General features: G+C 46.0%; 1 protein-coding gene across 8 annotated transcripts in view; it reads right to left on the reverse strand.

Annotated features, from left to right (window-relative positions):
- LOC138631546 (extracellular sulfatase Sulf-2-like) overlaps positions 1–20,000 on the reverse strand; it is a 39,042-nt gene that overhangs the window by 13,201 nt on the left and 5,841 nt on the right. For 5 of the 8 annotated variants that reach the window (XM_069716561.1, XM_069716565.1, XM_069716563.1 and 2 more), the window contains 3 exons: positions 18,596–19,084; positions 11,937–11,972; positions 5,024–5,068 (listed from right to left, as the gene is read on the reverse strand). The gene's annotated coding sequence lies outside the window, so the exon portion shown is untranslated. Of the gene's footprint in view, positions 1–262; positions 587–5,023; positions 5,069–11,936; positions 11,973–18,595; positions 19,085–20,000 lie in introns of those variants that run through there. The other 3 variants (XM_069716562.1, XM_069716559.1, XM_069716560.1) reach the window with 3 other exon arrangements.

A 20,000-nucleotide genomic window follows, 5' to 3' on the forward strand; every position in this document is an offset into this window, starting at 1 on the left:
TCGATGTGAACATCTCTCAGCTGACGTTATTATTCTAATGATAATCAATATTTTGGATTAAATGAGAAAACAAAAAAATTCCGGATCTTCACATGATAACAAACTGAATCTTTAAAAACTAAAAGTACGACAATATTAACGTCCTGAAAATTAAAACCCTGAACAGTTTTGACAGCTGACGGGACAGACGGACAGACGGACCGAGTCTCTCTGTGAAGTGGATCAGAACCAGCCGAACACATGAAATCAGAAGCAGACTTACTGTCAGTGAAGGCAACATGAAGCCGACATGCAGAGATCAGATCAGACTGACTTCCCTCTTCCTCTTCCTCTTCCTCTCTCACTTCCTCTCAGACGTCTAAACTCCCTCTGCTCTTCGTCTCTCCGTCCCTCCTCTTCCTCATGACCCGCGTGCTGCCTTGCTCCGGGGCTCCAAACCGACGAACTCGCAGCCTCCCCGGCTTTTTCCGTCCTGTTGGCCGTTGCCGTGGCGGCAGACACGGCAATAATCCCCGTGGCAACAGCTCGCCGCCCTCGACGACCGCACGCTCTGCTGTTGGAACAACAGCTGAGCCGCTGCTGCTCTTCAACCTCCTCTTCCTCACCCTCCTCCTCCTCACCCTCCTCCTCCTCCCTCATCTTTTTTTTTCCTCCTCTCTGCTCTCTCTCTCTCTCTCTCTCGTCTTTTTATCTCTTCATCTCCTCCATCGTTCTACTTTTCTGTCGGACATTAATCCTCCTGAAATCGGAGCAGTTACAGATTACAGGTATTTATTTCTGAACAAACCTCAGCTGTTGTATTAAAAGGAGATAGAAGCAGGAGAAACCAGAAGGAGGAGAAACCAGAAGGAGGAGTCGTAAACTTCCCGCCACAAAATGAAACACATTCTTAAAAAAAAAAGTTCCTCTTTGATTGTTTTCTTGATTTAACAAACTGCGAAGTGAAACGTTCACCTGAGACCTGAACTCGTGCCTGCAGCCTCCACTGTGGAGGTTCCACGCGCCCGTCCAGCGGCCCGACCTCCTCACTTCTTAAAGGGCCGGCGTCTTCCGTCTGAAGGAGAAACCTCGTCGCTCCGCAGACGTTAAACTGAAGACGCCCGTTTGTTTCCGTAACTTTCAAACTGCGACCGAGCAGTCGCCAAACATCTCCGGAAGACGATTCATCCAAAAGCATTAAAACGAACCGAATTCATCAATAAATAAATTCATCAATAAATCAGTTCATCAATAATCCACTGAGAACTAAGAGGCAGAAACAGACGGGCGACACGAACTACGAACCGTTGACCGATATAAAAGCTGCTGCAGACGAAGAGGGAACGCTGACGATGTTTTCCTCTGAACAAAGAACTCTACGGAACTTATCGGTAACCAGATCAAAGGAAGCGATCGCGGATCAGAACATGTTGACGAACACCGACGGGTCCCGATGCTGAAACCCTGCAGCTTTAATGTGTCCACGTCTGAATGATTCATCGAAGCGGCAGCAGAGCGACGCCTCTCGTCTGCAGCTGCTTTATTGATGAGGACGATGTCGTCCAAACTAAGAGCTCGTCTTCTTCCTCTTTCAGCCGGCCGATGTTTCCGGAGGACGGGAAGCGTTCCCACCGTCCGTCCGTCCGTCCGTCCTCCAACCAGCTGAGAGTAAACCGGAGGAGCAGAGCGGCAGGACGGAAACATCCTCCGACAACATGTTCATCCGCTGGTTTCACATTTAAACCCAGCAGGTTAAACTGAGTCCAGAAAACTACTTTTTCCTCTATTTCAGGTTGGACTGTCCCTTTAAGAGAAACTCTTCGATGCTAACCAAGCGTGACGTCATCCGTCGGTTTGTTAGCGACTGTTTATTTATGAATATTTAAATAATCGTTAAAATATAAAAAATTGTCTGAGAGATTTGGACGTCATGGTTCAAAGAACAGAAACACGTTAAAAATAATCAGTTATTAAAATAGTTACGAGTGAATTCAGAAACTTATTTCTTGCTCTAAACGCACATCTCCAGTCGCCATTTTGTTATTTTGGAGGTGGAAGTGACCATATTTGGATGAGCTTGGAGGAGACAATGGAATCTAGGCCCCACCCAAATGTTGAGGCCACACCCCTTAACCTTTACGTTGCCCAAACATAATTTATAACTGCTAGCTGTCGAGCTAATTTACTTCATGAGATTTTTTTGTGTTGCGCTCTCAGCTGGGTGTGAAGGGGCGGGGCAGGAGGCGGGGCCTTGATACCATGTCTCCACATGGTATATTATCCTTTAAGATCAGCGAGGTAAACAATCAGCAGTATTTTATTTGTAGTTCTCATTTCAGCCACTAGAGGGACCTTTAGAGTTTCTAGTTACGTAAAACAGGTACCACCCGGTGCCCAAGTTTAATATCACATACAAACACAGTGTGACGAGAAACGTGTGTCGGTGTGGAAATATGTTTGAGTTTTCAAACTAAAAAAAGAAATAAAGGAGACGCGAAGACGACGTGGAGGAGACGCGTGAATAGAAAAGGACGAAGTTCAGATGAAGGACAGAAAGAGAAGAGACATCCGAATAATGAACTCCTCTCAACTAACAGCTCTGAATGACCAGACCCAGACACAGAGACAAAGAGTGTGTGTGTGTGTGTGTGTGTGTGTGTGTGTGTGTGTGTGTGTGTGTGTGTGTGTGTGTGTGTGTGTGTGTGTGTGTGTGTGTGTGTGTGTGTGTGTGTGTGTGTGTGAGGTAATTACTGCCTCCATTAGAAAGCTGTGATCACGTTAAACACTCACCTCTGACACACACACACACTGATCAAAGTCATGACGGTGTGTGTGTGTGTGTATGTGTGTGTGTGTGTGTGTGTGTGTGTGTGTGTGTGTGTGTGTGTGTGTGTGTGTGTGTGTGTGTGTGTGTGTGTGTGTGTGTGTGTGTGTGTGTGTGTGTGTGTGTGTGTGTGTGCGTGTAAAAGCTCTCAGCAGATCTCATATGAACTAATAACTGTTATTTAGTGTCATTACAGTGAATCTGTGCGACACATCAGAACTTCGAACACGACTTCTGAACCGCCCTTCAACAGATCCACTAATACAACAACAATAACACAACAAACGTAACAACATCAACAACAACACACAGACACACACATAAATGAGCTCAGGCCCAGATAAGGTTTCTGGATCATGTTCATATCTGGTTTCTTCTTTGTAGAGTTTTTAACCTGCGTTTGTGGATGCAGCAATGAACTGTGTTCACAGACGATGGTTTTTAGACGTGTTTCTGAGCCCATGCAGTGATTTCCACTACGGAATTGTGTCTGTTCTTAATGCAGTGCCCGAATATCACGATCACTGACTGTCCACGGTGAAGATAGCTGTGCAAACCTTTGTGTGTGTGTGTGTGTGTGTGTGTGTGTGTGTGTGTGTGTGTGTGTGTGTGTGTGTGTGTGTGTGTGTGTGTGTGTGTGTGTGTGTGTGTGTGTGTGTGTGTGAACTCCTTTGAGACAAACAACAACAGATCTCTCAGATTCAGATTCAGTCCTGCGACTCAGATGATGGAGAGTTTAGAAGTGAACGAGGGACACACAGACAGAGAGAGAGAGCGGTCCAACTGGCTGAGAGAACCTCTCTCTCCCTCTCTATCGACTCTGTTCGACTGCTGTCGTCATGGTAACCAGGCAGGCATGATGCAGATCATTATGGGTTAAAGTGAAAGAGGGACTGAAACAGGCAAAAGCGCAACAAACCCACCTACAGTATGTACCTGTTCATCCATCCAACATCCATCCTACCTTCCTTCCTTCCTCCCTCCTTTCCTCCCTCCTTCCCTCCTTCCCTCCCTCCCTCCCTCGTCTGAGGTGTGATCGGACCAGTACCCATTCCCTCCAGTAAGCTTGTCCCGCTTACAAGAAATGATCCTCTCTGGCATGTGAAGAAAGAACTTCACAAACAGTCGCACCACTGTTCCCTGAAGGCCGAGCGGTTCATTACATCCACCGAATATAACGTGTGAATCAGAATCACCACGTTTTGATCACGTATTTATTCACAGGACAGCAGCAGTCTGAAGGTTGAAAAGTAGTTCAGACAAGTTTATTAAAACTCTATTACAATGTTATGAAGGAAAACTGGACTAAAATGTCGCAGAGGAAACCTTTCTACTCTGTTTATACCAATAAAGTTTTGGAGAAAGAAGAAGAACAACAACAACAAGAAGAAAAACAAGAAGAAGAAAAACAAGAAGAAGAAGAACAAGAACAAGCAGCAGCCATTGAGGCGCCTCAGAAACAAGATCCACAGAGCTCACGGCATGCTGCAGCCGACTGGGGCTCTGGCATCATTTGCAGTGTGTGTGTGTGTGTGTGTGTGTGTGTGTGTGTGTGTGTGTGTGTGTGTGTGCATGCAGCCTCGTTGCCAGCAGCGGGCTGAACTAATCAGTTTGCGTGTTAGCTGCAGCACTGCGCGACCTTTTGACCTCAGGCTGCTGTGACGGACTCATGAAAACAAGGATGAACATTCAAATCTGCGAAGCAACGGAAACATCCAGAGACTCACCACCACCACCACCACCACCAACAACAACACAACAGGAGATGCAGTGATGTTACCATGGTTACAGAGGAGGCGCTCACACCTCAGCGGTCCGTGTGTTTCCGTGATGGATTCAGTCTCTAACCTGTCGCAGCGGCACGACTGCAGGAGGCAACGACCGACAAATCCATCACACACACACCGGCTAATTGGTCCTGTGTGTGTGTGTGTGTGTGTGTGTGTGTGTGTGTGTGTGTGTGTGTGTGTGTGTGTGTGTGTGTGTGTGTGTGTGTGTGTGTGTGTGTGTGTGTGTGTGTGTGTGTTCTTATACGTCTGTCTTTGTGAGGACATTTTTGGTTCTCACTTTGGGACTTGTTCTAGGATTCAGGGTCATATCAGTTGTGTTAAATGTAAATGTGTGTGTGTGTGTGTGTGTGTGTGTGTGTGTGTGTGTGTGTGTGTGTGTGTGTGTGTGTGTGTGTGTGTGTGTGTGTGTGTGTGTGTGTGTGTGTGTTACCTTGTGCAGACAGGTGCGTTGGTCAGTGTCCGTCTCAGCAGGGACCTGAAACAAACAAACACCCATCGGATTAAAAACCACAAACAGTCGCAGCAGGGTCAGTTAAACGGTGTGCGAGTCCTGCTGGCGCCCCCTACAGGCGGCAGAGTGCATCGCAGCAGGAAGATGTGAACAGCTGAGGCATCTCATCGAGAAATAACGGCAACTAAAATCAAAGAACTAGAGACTCCATGAAAACCCCGACGCAGGTCAGATACACAATAAAAGGTGGTTTTTCGTTGTTTACGTGTTCAGTCGACGGAGTTCGATTATAAAAGTCTGAAACTCTAGAATGCAATGCTTCGCTTCAACCAGATTAGAGTCACAGGCGCACGGAGGTTCACGAAGTATCCCTGCCAAATATCAGGGAAATTCACCACCAGGTGGCGCTACAGCTAGCATATAAATAAAGAAATGACTATATTTTTGACTGACTACTCTTCAAATTTGATCCAATCTTCACCAAATTTGAGTCACAGGTGCACATATGTTCACAGAGTAGCCCTGCCAAATATCGGGGAGTTCCGCCACCAGGTGGCGCTACAGCTAGCATTTAAATATTGGAATTTAAATAAGAAGGTACAAGGTCACATGACACAAAAAAATTTTTTTTTTTTAAATCAATGAGTTCCTTAAAGGTCACCGTCAGTCGGACAGTGAAGTCCAGATCAAAAAATTACAGACATCACAAATCAGCGCACAGGATTTGACCTCCAGTTTAATCAGGCGTGAGGGAAACAGGAAGCACCCGTTTAACACTATCAAAGTAAAGTGCAATAATTAATAGATTTATTATTTTAGTGGTTTGAAAGACAATTAATCTAACAATTAATTTAGTAATTTTTCATATTGTTCTTCTTAAGAGTGACATTTTTATCTTTTAATAAAGTTAATCTAAAAAACAAAACAAATTAAAGATGCCAGTTTTGTTTATTTATCATGAAATGATGAAAATAATTGTTGGTTGGAGCCACAAAAATTATTTTCAGTCCTTCTGCCAGAACAATGAACCACAACACACACACACACACACACACACACACACACACACACACACACACACACACACACACACACACACACACACACACACACACACACACACTCAGCAGCCTGCTGGGAGTTGTTGGTCAGTTGGCACCGAGACACCAGACAACTGCTGCTCATCCTCCACCTGAGACCCTGAGGGGTGTGTGTGTGTGTGTGTGTGTGTGTGTGTGTGTGTGTGTGTGTGTGTGTGTGTGTGCGTGTGTGTGTGTATAGTAATTACCACAGTGAGGCAGTCTGCCAGCAATGCAGACACACACACACATGAAGCTGAGACACACTGAAAAAAAACCTGACAGACACACACACACACACACACACACACACACACACACACACACACACACACACACACACACACACACACACACACACAGCTCCACAGGTAGAGTAATGGAACAGTAAATCAACATGGTGACAGGAAGTTGGTGAGGCTGACAGGAAATGGAGAATCTCTCCGGGCGTGTCTTCTTCTCTGCTGCACGCCGTGTTTGAGTTTGTGTGTGTGTGTGTGTGTGTGTGTGTGTGTGTGTGTGTGTGTGTGTGTGTGTGTGTGTGTGTGTGTGTGTGTGTGTGTGTGTGTGTGTGTGTGTGTGTGTGTGTGTGTGTGTGTTCATTGTTTGGTTACAACCTGCATCATTATCGTGTGTGTGTGTATTTCCTCCTGCTGTGTTTCCATGAATGTCTCTCTGTGTCCTCTCACTGTCCAGGTGTCCTCTGATGAGTCAGTTCCCAGTTTGGGTGCATCAGAACCAGGATGGGTCGGGACTGATCCGGACTGATCAGAACCACCAGAATCCTTCCAGTCTGAACTGATGAGAACGTACACGCGAGCTGATGCTCACACTTCCTGTCTCTACATCAGGACAGATGTGGCTCCGCCTCCATTTGGACCGCAGGCCAAAGATTTCACCACAGGACATCCTGAAACTATAAAACTGATCCAGCAGGTCCCCCCCTCCTCATCCTCTTCTCCCTCCTCCTCTCTCCATCCACCGCCTGTTTACTGCCTCCATTACAGTATTACCCCCTCCACCCTCCTCCCCACCACCCTGATGTCATCTCCAATTAATTTATTACGAGCTGTAAACAAACCAGATTCGACACTGAGAACGACACGGGTCGATCAGAACACGCACCGTGTACGCTCCTCTTCCTCCTCCTCCTCCTCTCTATCCTCCTCTGTTTCCACCTCCCTCCTCATCCTCCTCTTCCTCCTCTCCATCCTCTCCATCCTCCTCTCCGTCCCTCCGGGCGATCCATCCATCCTGCCCACTCAAGAGACAGAAATAGACTGATGGAGAGCAGGAGACTCTGCTGGGAGCTGACCACTGGACACACACACACACACACACACACACACACACACACACACACACACACACACACACACACACACACACACACACACACACAATACTGCATATATATACACACACACACACACACACAATACTGCATATATGTACACACACACACAATACTGCATATATACACACACACACACACACACACAATACTGCATATATGTACACACACACACACACAATACTGCATATATACACACACACACACACACACACACACTGTATATAAACTGCTGCGTTTTCTTTTTCCCATGATGCTCAGCTGACAGCCGGTTTGATTTATGAATCGACTGTTTAATATTGAACAGCTTCCAGTTTATGAGCTTCTAACCTTGATGGTATATTTTTCCGTCCGATCGGAATCACACCGCATCAGTTTCAGTCCAATCAACGGAGTGGACAGTAAAGAGCGTCCAGTCGTTTTAGCGTCAATCAGCTGATACCCGTACGGGCGAGGGGGGAGGGGCTATAACCATGACTGACGACTTAACCACTTGAACGTCAAGCATACGTTTGTACACGACTTCCCGTGTCGTAACCACGAGCTCACGAGTTCCATTCGATCGCAGCATATGATTGTTGGCCCCACCCCTGACTAGTTCCACCTGTCCCTCGTTGTCCTTCCCTGCCAGCTGTTGAAGATTCTCTGTTCTCCCAAATCTAATGGAAGGAACAAGGTTGAAAAAACAATATTGGACGTCTGTGATCTCCGTTCGCTGCTCTAAAAACAGCCCTGATGCTTCGGTGGAAATCACCGCGTGGGCTCAGGAACACTCGGCTGTAAGCGGGCGAGTTGAAGATTTTTGTTCCCTGAAATGAACACGACCTCAAAAAATAACTTGATGTTGAACAGAAATTAAATCATCTGTGAGTAAAACATTTATTCTCCATGTTTTATATAACAGTGTAAAGTTGAATTTTCATGAGAATAAGCAGCCTAAAGAGCAGCAGACTATTAACGGACCATATTCGCTGACTCAGCTGGCGTCACGTACATTTACATCCTCAGCTGAGATTTGAGTCCGATCTGTCAGCCAATCAGCTTCCAGATCTCTGCCGCAGGCCACATTTGAATTTTGCAAATAATTTCCTCGGAGGTTTGGACCGACGTCACGGAAACTAAAAACGCAAAGACTTCACACACTCGTGTGCGGAGAGTCTGAACGTCTGACAGATCAATAATGAAATCTACCTTCTTTTATTTCTTATTGAATGCATTCATGTAATTTTAAAGAGACGAGGTCTGATCATGAATCAGTAACGGAACGAAGGTCAAAGGATTAAATCAAAGACGATGCTTACAATATTAAATACTCTTCATCTGTATTTCACCGGCGTACATATATTTTATATATTCATGAATTATTATTAATTTATGTTTATATTCTGTTTTCTTGTTGCTGTGACGTTTTTATCTCTCGCAGCAGTGGTTTGTTATTTTAAAGGACGTTTGGTGATGTTTTTATTAATTATAAAACAGCCGCAGCTCATAAACATTTAAGATGAGATAAAAATTAAATAAAGACGAAATAATGACGAAATAAAGACCAAAAAAAAGAAATAAAGGTAAAATAAAACCAAAATAACAACGAAATAAAGATGAAAAAGAAAAAAATATTTTTTTAATAAAAAAACAACGAAATAAAGACGAAACAACGACGAAATAAAGACGGCAGAATGAAGATGACTTCTCTTCCACCTCCGTGATCAGAAGCACATGTGAGTGCACGCACACACACACACACACGCACACACACACACACACACGCACGCACGCACACACACACACACACACACACACACACACACACACACACACACACTCTTTCTCAGAGGATGTGGAGGAGTGCAGGTCAAGAGCTGAAATCCGCTGCAGGAAACAAACTGTGTTCTGTTGAGGCTGCAGAGTTCAAACTGAAACTCAAACTGTAACTCCACCATCTCCATCCTCTTCATCATCATCTTCATCACCGACACACGAGACGTGTCCACACCCGCAGCAGCTGGACTCTGTAACTTCACCAGAACTGATCCACCTGTCAATCACCTGCTCCATCTTCATCCTCACTGAGGAGAAGAAGACCTCGACATACTGAAGCTCCTTCAGTCCCAACCTGAAGGGAGCGGTCCAACATTTAGTGACAGAACCAGAACCTGAGCAACGTACACGGACTCCTCCTCGGTACCGCTCCAATCAGCCCGTCCATGTCCAACATCAAACACCAACAACATCTGACCATGAAAATCTGGACCTCCAGACATCAGAACCATGTTTAGTAACCGACCAGCACTCAGTAGAACCTCATCCAGTTCTGATGTTGAACAGAGCAGAGAGATTTCTGAGTGTCCTTGAACGCACCACGCAGCCTCTGCATGTCTGCATGTGATGACTTCATAAGTGTGTGTGATGTGTGTTGACGTGTTGAAGTGAGTGTACAAACATAGTTCATCAGAGTGAGTGAGTGAGTGAGTGAGTGAGTGAGTGTGTGTGTGTGTGTGTGTGTGTGTGTGTGTGTGTGTGTGTGTGTGTGTGTGTGTGTGTGTGTGTGTGTGTGTGTGTGTGTGTGTGTGTGTGTGTGTGTGTGTGTGTGTGTGTGTGTGTGTGTGTGTGTTTTACTGGTTGTGACCCGGTAACAGGAGCGAACGTTCTCTCATTCCTGATTAATGATGCAGGTTGGACTCAAACAATGAACACACACACACACACATAGACACACACACACACACACACACACACACACACACACACACACACACACACACACACACACACACACACACACACACACACACACACACACACTTCTGCAATCTTGATATAATTCCATGTAACAAGCGTTTCTAGTGATTTCAGCTTCTCGGGATTAAAAAAAAATCTGTTTGTCTCAACATGAAGTCATTGTTTATGTTTCTGGTTTCATGGTTGATGGTTTCATGGTTTATGGTTTCATGGTTGATGGTTTCATGGTTTATGGTTTCATGGTTTATGGTGTCATGGTTGATGGTTTCATGGTTTATGGTTTCATGGTTGATGGTTTCATGGTTGATGGTTTCATGGTTTATGGTGTCATGGTTGATGGTTTCATGGTTTATGGTTTCATGGTTGATGGTGTCATGGTTTCATGGTTGATGGTTTCATGGTTGATGGTGTCATGGTTGATGGTTTCATGGTTGATGGTGTCATGGTTTCATGGTTTATGGTTTCATGGTTGATGGTGTCATGGTTGATGGTTTCATGGTTGATGGTGTCATGGTTTATGGTTTCATGGTTGATGGTTTCATGGTTTATGGTTTCATGGTTGATGGTGTCATGGTTTATGGTTGATGGTTTTATGGTTTATGGTGTCATGGCTGATGGTTTCATGGTTTATGGTGTCATGGTTGAATGTGTCATGGTTTATGGTTTCATGGTTTATGGTTGATGGTTTCATGGTTGATGGTGTCATGGTTTATGGTTTCATGGTTGATGGTTTCATGGTTGATGGTTTCATGGTTTATGGTGTCATGGTTTATGGTTTCTGGTTTCATGGTTGATGGTTTCATGGTTTATGGTGTCATGGTTTATGGTTTCATGGTTTATGGTTTCATGGTTGATGGTTTCATGGTTTATGGTGTCATGGTTTATGGTTTCATGGTTTATGGTGTCATGGTTTATGGTTTCATGGTTTATGGTTGATGGTTTCATGGTTGATGGTTTCATGGTTGATGGTTTCATGGTTTATGGTTTCATGGTTGATGGTGTCATGGTTTATGGTTGATGGTTTTATGGTTTATGGTGTCATGGCTGATGGTTTCATGGTTTATGGTGTCATGGTTGAATGTGTCATGGTTTATGGTTTCATGGTTTATGGTTGATGGTTTCATGGTTGATGGTGTCATGGTTGATGGTTTCATGGTTGATGGTGTCATGGTTTATGGTTTCATGGTTGATGGTTTCATGGTTGATGGTTTCATGGTTTATGGTGTCATGGTTTATGGTTTCATGGTTTCATGGTTGATGGTGTCATGGTTGATGGTTTCATGGTTGATGGTTTCATGGTTGATGGTTTCATGGTTTATGGTGTCATGGTTGATGGTTTCATGGTTGATGGTTTCATGGTTTATGGTGTCATGGTTGATGGTTTCATGGTTGATGGTTTCATGGTTTATGGTTTCATGGTTGATGGTTTCATGGTTTATGGTTTCATGGTTGATGGTGTCATGGTTTCATGGTTTCATGGTTGATGGTTTCATGGTTGATGGTGTCATGGTTGATGGTTTCATGGTTGATGGTGTCATGGTTTCATGGTTTATGGTTTCACGGTTGATGGTGTCATGGTTGATGGTTTCATGGTTGATGGTTTCATGGTTTATGGTGTCATGGTTTATGGTTTCATGGTTTATGGTTGATGGTTTCATGGTTGATGGTTTCATGGTTGATGGTTTCATGGTTGATGGTTTCATAGCTTGATTGATCTTACCTACAGTGTGTGTGGCGTCTCCTGCTGAGTTTAGTCCTGCAGAGACAGACAGAGACGGGAGAAACAGTCAGAGACTCTAATCCTGGCAATAAATCTTTTCATATTCATCAGCGAGATATGAACAGGTGACACAAAGCTGTAATACACCTGTCCGACCACTAGGAGTCACGATGAGGCTTGTACAGACATGAACAGAAACGTGTGTTCAGTTCCGATCAACGGTGTGAGTTCGAAATAAGTAAGTTAGTTAACGTAAAAAATATTACGTTATGTTCTAAACTTACCTACGTTACTTAAATATCAATGTCAACCGACTTTATCTCTGTTTGTACTTCATCACGTGACCTCTAGGACCCCTGGTCACGCGTGTGACCTCTGCTGGACTGACGCTGTATTACACTGAGGTTTAAATAATGACACGTGACCTCCGAAACGACCCCACAACGACCGGCTCAGTGACTCCAGTTCGGTTTTATTTTTAAACACATTAAAAGAACGAAAACAGAGTGAAGTTCATACATGTCCACATCCGTCACGTCTGCAACATCCACCTCCGCTCTGTGATAACAACACACACACAACATACAACACACACACACACACACACACACACACACACACACACACACACACACACACACACACACACACAGCCCGGTCACACATTCCTCTCACGTCGACTGAGGAGACGATGAGGAGGAGGAGGAGGAGGAGGGGAAGGTGACTGAAGGCACATTTACCATCTGTAATCAAAAGACCTCCATGTTGGACCCCCTCCACCCCCCACCTTCACCATCTCCCCTCGCCCCCTTTTCTCCCACTCTCTCTTCAATTTCCTCCCTTCTGTTGCAGAGCATGAGCGGCATACTGATGGCAGGATTACACACACACACACACACACACACACACACACACACACACACACACACACACACACACACACATACAGTCTAGTGAGAGAAGTAATGACTTTCTGCCTTCTCTCTCAATTCGCTCCGAGTTGCCAATTCCCATTGTGTGTGTGTGTGTGTGTGTGTGTGTGTGTGTGTGTGTGTGTGTGTGTGTGTGTGTGTGTGTGTGTGTGTGTGTGTGTGTGTGTGTGTGTGTGTGTGTGTGTGTGTGTGTGTGGTGTGAGCGTGAGTGTGAAAGAAACAGAAAGAGCAAGAGACACGAGGGAGGTGATACAACATCTCCAATTAGCCGGGCTGGTGGTCTGTTTGGGGGGTTCAGTGTGTGTGTGTGTGTGTGTGTGTGTGTGTGTGTGTGTGTGTGTGTGTGTGTGTGTGTGTGTGTGTGTGTGTGTGTGTGTGTGTGTGTGTGTGTGTGGGCTGGATAATCAGACCACACACTGGAGGTCTGGTCCTGAACCTGAACCTGAACCTGATCTCTGCTCTCTCTTTATATTTTTAAATCTATTGATCAGATTATTTGATTAAGTTTTAAAACTGTAACAGATTAAAATAAAGTCTCTCGTTAGAGGTCAAAGGTTAAAAACACTGTAGAAAGTGTAATTAACACGAGGCCACTCCTTCATTAACCTGAACCGACTGAGTCATCAGAACCAGAAGCTAAAAGTCCAAACAGCACACCTCCTCTTCATCAGTTCAACAAAAGTTATGTTTGTCTGAGTTTTCTACTTCATGATGTCAGTCGGAGGACGTAGATGTTCCGTTAACGTTGTTCGAACCACAGACTGAATATAAAAATGTTTCGTAGCTTACGACTCTGAAAAATGGTTCCGATGCAGCAGCATCTTAGGCTGCAATACCAGCGAGTGCCACCAGAGGTCGGCTCCAAAAAGCCTCCGGCTCCATAGACTCCCATTCAACTTCTCTCATCAAATACAAAGTCAATTAAAACTGCAAGCAGTGATATGCGGGCCCTCGCACGCTCACGTTGGGGATCCAGCAGGTCGGGGATCCAGCAGGTCGGGGAGCCAGCGGCCAGCAGCACGCCAAAGTCCACATATTCTCAATGTCGTTCCTTATTCTTCTTTTTTTTTTTTTAAATGTCTTTTTTTTGGCGGCTTTAACATCTTAAAAAAACTCACACATGTGCAAAGTTTTGGGAGGTTTGGACCATCGTTTGACCTTAAACATCAACTTCCTGTGTCACAGCGAAACATCATACTTAGCCGCATCGTCCTGGCTATACTCTATACAATATACTATATACTCTATACTCTATACTCTATACAAAAATGAATTTTGGGTCACTTTTTGGACGACATCCTATGACTATGACTGTGTGACTTTTTTTTTATTATCATATTTTGGACATTTTGTGACTTTTCTGAGTATTTTGGACAACATACTTTGGCTTTTTCTGAACTGAGCAGGCCTCACTGTGAGGCAATCTAACCAGTGCACGATGGGGGAAAAAAAGCCTCTTTTGGACTTTTTTTTTTGTTTGAGTTTTGTATTGTTGTTGACCTTTGGTTTGGTATTAGCATGACTGCACGTGCAAACCCGAACCTGTGTGGCTTACCCTTCGGGGGATCTTGCCCTCTGTGAACCGTGTGGCTTATTAAGGGGACTCGCCCTTCATAAACCATGAACCATGTGTGATGCCTGAGCGGGGCTCGAACCCGTGACTTCATGAGGTCGTTTCCTGCTCGGACTTCCTGTTGAGTTGACGTAATGGTGCATTGGAACTTTTTTGTACGTCTCGGTGTGATACACATGTCCACCGAATTTCATGAATGTAGGTAAATGTAGCCGCCGGGGAATCTCTTTAGGGGGCGCTAGCGAGCCATTTGGCCACGCCCACTCGCGACTCCACTAAAATACGAAATTTTTCGTCAGGAGGTGTACCAACTTAGAGTTTTTGAATATGATCAATCCTCCAAAAATGAAGTTGTTTACGGAGAATCATAATAATCGCTTGGATAATAGGGCTTTCGCAACATCGGAGCTCGGGCCCGAATAAAATGTCTCCAGCAGTTATCTCGTGTTGTTAGTTAAAGTCAAGAAGAAGAAGAGTCTTCACAGAGTGATCGACTCAATCTCAAGTTTCACAGTCTTATTGATGGATGCTGCACTGACGCCTCCTCACATGGAGACACCAGGAGGAGGGGGAGGAGGAAGATGAGGAGGAGGAAGGAAGAAGAAGAAGAAGAGGTCAGAATCTGTGTAGAAATCCTCCATTTCTCATTTCATGCCTCAGTGAAAAGGTTTTCAACCAATCGTTGTTTCTCCTCCTCCTCCTCCTACTTCTCCTCCTCCTCCTCTCTGAAGGTCAGCTACTTTATACCAGCAGTCTATAATGATTACCAATTTCATCAATTCTGCTTGTGTGAGGGGGGTGGGGGTGGGGGGTGGGCTTCATCACCTGAGAGCGAGGACCAATCAGAGTGCAGCGAGGATAAATAGAAACTCTGCTAGTCGACCTTCTGCCGACTGAAACAAAGAGAGAAGGACGATTAAAGATGGAGATTAATGATGACGATTTATGGAAAGTCACTCTGAAACAACCAGGAGGAAACACTGGAGGGGCTGCAGCGCCCCCTACAGACTGCATCGCCCCATAAAGGCTGCAGCACCCCCTACAGGCTGCATCGCCCCATACAGGCTGCAGTGCCCCCCTATAGGCTGCAGCGCCCCCTACAGGCTGCTTCGCCCCATACAGGCTGCATCACCCTCTATAGGCTGCAGCGCCCCCTACAGGCTGCTTCGCCCCCTATAGGCTGCAGTGCCCCCCTACAGGCTGCTTCGCCCCCTATAGGCTGCAGTGCCCCCCTATAGGCTGCAGTGCCCCCCTATAGGCTGCAGTGCCCCCCTACAGGCTGCAGGTTGAAACCAGGTCCAGAAATACAGTCCTAAATAAAGTCTAGACCTAGTCCCAGAACCAGGCCAGAAACCAGTCTAATAACAGGTCAGAACCAGGCCAGAAACCAGTCTAATAACAGGTCAGAACCAGGCCAGAAACCAGTCTAATAACAGGTCAGAACCAGGCCAGAAACCAGTCTAATAACAGGTCAGAACCAGATCTGAAACCAGAGTCCTGATCTCAGGAGCAGCAGCTGACTCGATGTCTAATCTCCAGAAATCTGCAGAGAACAAACTGCAACACACACCCCCCCACCCCACACACACACACACACCACACACCCCCCACACACACACACACACACCACCCCCACACACACACACACACACACACACACACACACACACACACACACACACACCAGCAGCTCTCTGAAAGAATCAGTATTAGAGGAAGTTAAACAACGAGGAAGAGAAGAGCAGCAACATGAGGATTGTGTGTGTGTGTGTGTGTGTGTGTGTGTGTGTGTGTGTGTGTGTGTGTGTGTGTGTATCCAGGCTGCAATGAGTTCAAAGGTCACCGGGCTGCTTGCCATGGTATCGACCTTGGACCGAGCAGGATCAGCTGACAGCTCTGATGATGTCATAGTTTGTTGCTCAGCTGGTCCTTCGTGACCGCACAGATGTGTTTATACATATTCATGTGAACCAGGAAGTGGTTGTAGTTCTTTAAGATGTTCAGGTTGTAGTTCTTTAAGATGTTCAGGTTGTAGTTCTTTAAGATGTTCAGGTTGTAGTTCTTTAAGATGTTCAGGTTCTAGTTCTTTAAGATGTTCAGGTTCTAGTTCTTTAAGATGTCCTTTATATATGTTTTAATATGCAGTATGAAACGCTGCATGTAAATTTATTGCTGTGAAGCACTTTGAGCTGCATTTCCTGTATGAAAGGTGCAATACAAATAAAGTTTATTATCATTATCATCATCATCTGATCTTTATCGTGACATGAAACAGAAACGCTCACCACTGATTGGCTGAAACAATAAAACAATTAAGTTAGTTATTGATCAACATCAGCTGACGTGACCGCTGGTTACGTGAACATTGGCGACGTCGCTGTGGACCTGAAACTGGAGCAGAGAAAACATCAGATTCAGGCCCAAATTTTGGGGGGAAAAAGAAAACCTTGTGTGTTCCTGAGCCCGTGCAGTGATTTCGACTGCAAAAACTGGTGCTGTTTTTCGGGGTCAAACTCTGTAAACGGTCGACAGAGAACCTGGAAACGCTTCAGAAAGTCTACGGCGGTGAAGCGACGAGCCGGGCGAGGTGTTTCCGAGTGACGTTCAACGTTTCAAGAGGGGGCGGAGCTTCACTGTCCAAAGACCGAAGAAGACGCGTCAGGTCAGGAGACACCAGGTGGGCTTTCTTTGCGTCACCGTGAATCCGTCCCCCAGAGTCAGACCGTCAGCACCGAGTTCCACCGGGAACTTCTGAGGCCTCTCCGAGGTGTTTGTTAGCGTTATCACCTGTTTGGCAACTTTTCTTTTTTCTTTTCGTTTTGCTGCATTCAAACGGGGTCGTGTTTACCGCGTTCACGAGAAGACTCCATACGAACGGCCACGCCTCTATTCACGACGTCGGAACTCTGCCAGAGTTGAGACGTATTTACGAAGTCTACGAAAACGGCGGATGGCTGTAGAAGTTTAGTTTTGTTGCTCGGCAGCCGTTTTCTAATCACGAGGTGAGCACGACTTCCCATTTTGTAACCACGAGCGTACGAGTTCCCAGCCGTTGGCCCCGCCCACCTGATGAGGTTCACCTGTCCCTCGCTGTCCCTCCCTCCCTGCTGTATTTTAGTGTGTGCTCTTCTTCTTCCCTCTTTTGTCACTTCGTTTCAGTTCCCTGTCTGTTGCCGCGTCTTTTAAAACACAGAGAACGACAAACCACCTGAAACTGTGGCGCCACGGCAACGGTTTTTTTTTTTTTCCCCCAACGTGCTAGTGAGGGGCGTGTTGAAGATTTAGTTCCTTAAAATCCAAAAAAGCTTCTCTGCTGCAGTCTTCCGGTCCGTGGTGAAATCACTGCTCGGCCTCAGGAGCACTTTGTTGTGCGTTGAAAGTTTTTGGTTCCCAAAAACTTTTTTACGTGAAAAAAAACTGACGTTTCTCTGCTCGAGTTCTGTCCACGAAAAAAAACCCAACGTTGGTGTTCTTCTTCGTGGGTTTACAACAACTCTGAGAAACTGTCTCAACGTTGGTTCCTAGTCATCCAACTTGTTTTGAACTCGACGTTAACTTTCCCTCTGCAGCTTCTTTGTTTCTGATTTCGGAAAAGTGGAACATGAAAAATATTATTACAATAAAAGCAGCGCTGGGTGGAGCAGCTCTCCTCCCTTCCTCCCTCCCTCCCTTCCTTCCTTCCCTCCTTCCATCCTCCCTCCCTCCTCACTGACTGACCTCAGCACTGCAGCTCAAACACACTCCCACGTGCTTTGCAAGCAGGAAGCAATAAACACACACAAACACACACAAACAAACACACACACACACACTTTTTAAAAAGCAGCGCGTGAAACGCACAGCAGCAAACAAGTGTGACAAGTGTAAGTACGACGTGGCCTCGAAACTAATGCACATCAGCAAAGTGGAGCAACACACACACACACGCGCGCACGCGCGCGCACACACACACACACACACACACACACACACACACACACACACACACACACACACACACACACACACACACTAACAAAGCTGCTCTGAGTAACAGCTCCAACCACAGAAAGTGACACAGTGAAGTAGAGCAGAACTGAAGAGAGAGAGACACACGCACGCGCGCGCGCGCACACACACAGGTTGAAAACCACAGTAGAAGAAGCGGACAGTACCTCCTCTCTGTCAGCAGGTGTTCTCCTCTCTGACCCGGAGAAGCAGGACCAGGAGGAGGAGGAGGAGGAGGAGGAAGGCTCACGTCACTCCGTCACGCTCTCCTCCATGAAGCGTCTGAAATTCTTCCAAACTTGTGCTCAGCCTGACATGACTTCCTGTCTGTCTGCAGAGGACGAAGAGGAGGAGGAGGAGGAGGAGGTCTCTCCGTGTCTTTTTCCTGGATCCGCTGACTCCCGGTCGCCCCGCCCTTCTCTCCCGCCCTGCCTCTAGGTCTAACGGCGTCCCTCGGTTCCCCGGTGCAGCCGCCTCCGAGCCGCCGCCGCCGCCGCTGAAGCCATCTGTTGCAACACGTCCGCCCGGCTGCTCCTCCACTTTCACTCTCTCCCTCCTCCGCTGCTCCTCCGCGAGGCAGAGCGAGAGGGAGGCCAAGGGGCGGGGCCTCGGACTCTGTCAGCCAACCGGGAAGCTCACAGATCCGTTCTCCCTGCCTGGAAGGGGGCGGAGCATCAGCGGAGGGGACTAAATGAAATAAATACACGCACACACACGCACGCACACACACACACACACACACACACACACACGCACGGGAGGCGGTCCAATAAGAGAAACAGACCTACAGTATGTGGACAAGAGACTTTCAGAGGTCTTCATCATGTTTCAGACCAAATGAAATCACGTGACGGCGTGTGTGATGGCTTCTGTGGAGTTTGATTGACAAGAAAAAAAAACACCTGCAACTTCTGGGTTCATTGTGGGAGATGTAGGACCCACAGTTTTTAAGAGGTTTTACTTACAGACCGGATATAAAAGTGGTCGTGTTGCTCCCGGGTCTGTAAAATGAGGCCCGATGCAGAAGCGTTTTAAAGCTGCAATACCAGCGAGTGCCACTAGAGGTCGGCTCCAAAAAGCCTCCGGCTCCATAGACTCCCATTCAACTTCTCTCATCAAATCCAAAGTGAATAAAATGTGTCCATCAGTTATCTCGGTGTTGTTAGCTAAAGTCACTCCTTCTTATTAGTTTTCTGGAGGTCCATCTGAAAATAATCCCTCATTCATTAGAAAAGAAGATTCAGAAAGACCTGTTTTTTAAATTTTTTTATTATTATTATTTTTTAAATTTAGGGGGCGTGTCTTGTTTGATTGACAGGCCTGTGGTGCAGTCAGGTTACAGCTATCGGTGGGTGGGACGTAGTATTGTCAGGGTTTCCAATTGGAAATTTAGTTTGGAGCCAGAAGTTGATCATATTTGGACGAGCTGGGGGAGGAGCAAGGGAACGCTATGCCCCGCCCACCCACCAATCAGAAGAAGGGAGTTTATCTAATGACACCATGATGACTGAAAAACATTTACTCACTTTGTATTTCAGGGGAGAACTTGATGCTGTTTGGACGGGGGTCTGT

This window comes from Brachyistius frenatus, unplaced genomic scaffold (assembly GCF_029030835.1).
Source record: "Brachyistius frenatus isolate BFR_SWC_R1_liver_20210118 unplaced genomic scaffold, ASM2903083v1 Contig_159, whole genome shotgun sequence".
In the NCBI taxonomy this organism is placed as follows: Eukaryota; Metazoa; Chordata; class Actinopteri; family Embiotocidae; genus Brachyistius; species Brachyistius frenatus.